This window comes from Micromesistius poutassou (assembly GCF_964030765.1).
Source record: "Micromesistius poutassou genome assembly, chromosome: 8".
NCBI classification, from domain to species: Eukaryota; Metazoa; Chordata; class Actinopteri; order Gadiformes; family Gadidae; genus Micromesistius; species Micromesistius poutassou.
Window position 1 is genome coordinate 1780856 of NC_140278.1, and position 2500 is coordinate 1783355.

Below are 2500 nucleotides of genomic sequence, written 5' to 3' on the forward strand. Positions count from 1 at the left end.
CAAATAGTTTATTTTGGTTGAATCAAGAGTAGGTAACAAGTTGCAATTCAAGTCAACTCCTAAATAAAATGTAACTTTTGCAATTTCAGCCTCTTTCCATACTGAAGGTGACAACATCATTGATAAACCGTCACACAGTCCTGGCCTCCCTTTACCACAAGACCTATCTAGTGGAAATACTGATGGAGTTCAACTGCTCTTCAATTGAACTGGGAACTATCCGCTATCCTCTGTCCATTCAGAGCAAAGCTGAAAACGTACCTCTACAGTTTTGTGTTCGGAACATAGGGGCGCCCAAAACGATGCTGATGTTGGGAATGATACCAGATGATGATGTGTGTCTGATGGTGATCACGTTTCTGTTTCTGACTGTATCCATGCCTGTTTGTCCTTGGTTGTCTAAATTAGCAGCCGTCTACATTCCCAGTGTGCACTTTTCCCTTCTAATTCATTATTCTGTCTGTTCCAGCGTGTTGCAGTGACTGCCACTGCATGCCTGGACTGTCCTTATGGGTCACCGGCCAGCACCCCATCACCCATTTAAAATGTTCTGCCTGTATGTGAGTATGTATGCATGTCAATTATGGTACACATTGCACTCCTCCTGACCATCCCTGGATGAGGGACCCCCCACTCTGCGTACCTCCTCAAGATCTCTTCCTTGCTAATTAAGAGTTTTCTCTTGCCCTCTGGGGGGCTAGGGTCAGGGGGGGGGGGGGGGTGATTGAATTGAAAATGAAACTAAGAAATTGCCCACAGATCACAACAAAGAACAAGAATACGGCCTTTGGTTTGTCCTGTATGGATCGTGTGACCTGATAGGCTGGACCGGACTTCAAGCCTCTGGGGGGACCCGCCCCCCCTGTGATGTCACACAGGTCAAGATGGTCGCCATGCCAGCTACAGATATTTGATACTAGATGCATCTGGGAAGTGATGCATATTTTCTTAGTTTATCCTGGATGGGTCTCGTTTCTCAAAAGAGGCAACAAAGCCAAACTGAGCACAGAGTGTATGTGCTGAACGTATGTGCTCTTGTGATGAACCTGCACCCCGAGCCCATAAATAATTATACTCAGACCAACAACAACAACCAACAAAAGAACTGTCACATTTTAGATCAAGGATCATAATGATCAAAGTGGGAGATAGCTTCATTAATATGTGAACAATTGTAAACAGAAATGAACAACAACAAAATGAAGAACCAACTGTTACGATAGGAGAAAATGAACATAACAAACGTGTTACAAGAGTTTCAATGTAATTATTTACAGTTCAATTTTTGCATAAATGTATGTCCTTTCGCTTACAATCAGCTCAATTTAACTAATTTCATGATTTAATTCATAAAATGTTTCTTCTGCATGTGTCCATTAAAGTAAATATATTTCTTTCACGTCCATTAGCTGTAATGCATTCAGGCATCTATATTGAACTTGATGAACTCTACACACAAAAGACATTAGCATCGTGTCTCACATTCTGCATCTCGTTAGGAGTGAAACGTATGGAGCTGTTGGTCTGCAACGTCCATTTACCATCCAGGACTTCCAAGGCCTACAGAACCAGATGATTCCATTGTGGATGTTGTGTTGATGTTGTCTATATGCATTCAAGTGAACACAAATGAGACAGTATAGGGTTGTCCCAATTCATACGAATGAGGCAAAATAATTGAGGTGCACTATTCCCCACTATTCACTTTGCCTTCAGTGAATAATTGTTTTAGTTTATAAAACGGGTGACTTAAATCAAGCGATCTGATTGGTTCCCAACTGTTGTATATTGAGCGTATACACACAGCTATGACGCCCGTTCAGTTTACAGAGTTCAATATCACTCCACGCCTAACTTGAACTGTTGTTTATATATATATAAAAGCAATAGCATAGTTCACTGAAGCCTAAAAATATGTTGATTGCTGGAGAGGGTGGAAATGTTGTACAGCAATAGGCACACGGTGAGTGAACTCGATAGTAGGCTAAATTGCCGGTGAACCAAGCTACCGTCTCTAGCCTTCTCTCTGAAGGACGCTACAGTGTGTTGCATAGCAACCGCCGTACACTTTGCAGGCAGCCAGGAGGGACTACTTTTTTGTATTTGTTAAAAAAAAATACTTTTCCAACTCGCTTTTTCAAAATTGAGGGTGTCTATGACTTTCATTTCGCCATACTTACATAACCGTTTTATAAAAGCAATAGATCACTTCAGTCAGTGAAATGTTCTCATTATACCACAGTTAAGGGGTCGCCGTCCTGACGCGTCCCTTAACTGTGGTATAATGACCGTATACCACAGCCTGTCCTGATCTATTGCTTAAATATACTACATGTGAACACTCCAAAAAAAAAACAAGATAACACTTTTTGCCAAGATTTATTTATTTTTATTAGCGGTTTATTTGTTTTTCATAGCGTGACGAGGCGACCGTCTCGCCCCATTACTTTACTTGCTGTTTTATAAATAATAAGCTCATTTTACCATGAAGACCATATTG

The 2500-nt window shown here is 41.1% G+C and overlaps 1 protein-coding gene and 1 long non-coding RNA gene across 2 annotated transcripts in view; one reads left to right on the forward strand and one right to left on the reverse strand.

Moving 5' to 3' along the window:
* The window catches only part of LOC311352010, a 4836-nt gene extending 3478 nt beyond the window's left edge, over positions 1-1358 (forward strand). The window contains exons 2-3 of the long non-coding RNA XR_014636773.1: positions 470-560; positions 760-1358. This is a non-coding gene — a long non-coding RNA (uncharacterized lncRNA). The remainder of the gene's footprint in view (positions 1-469; positions 561-759) is intronic.
* The window catches only part of kcnn3 (potassium intermediate/small conductance calcium-activated channel, subfamily N, member 3), a gene marked incomplete at its 3' end in the record, with an annotated part of 53496 nt that overhangs the window by 31628 nt on the left and 19368 nt on the right, over positions 1-2500 (reverse strand).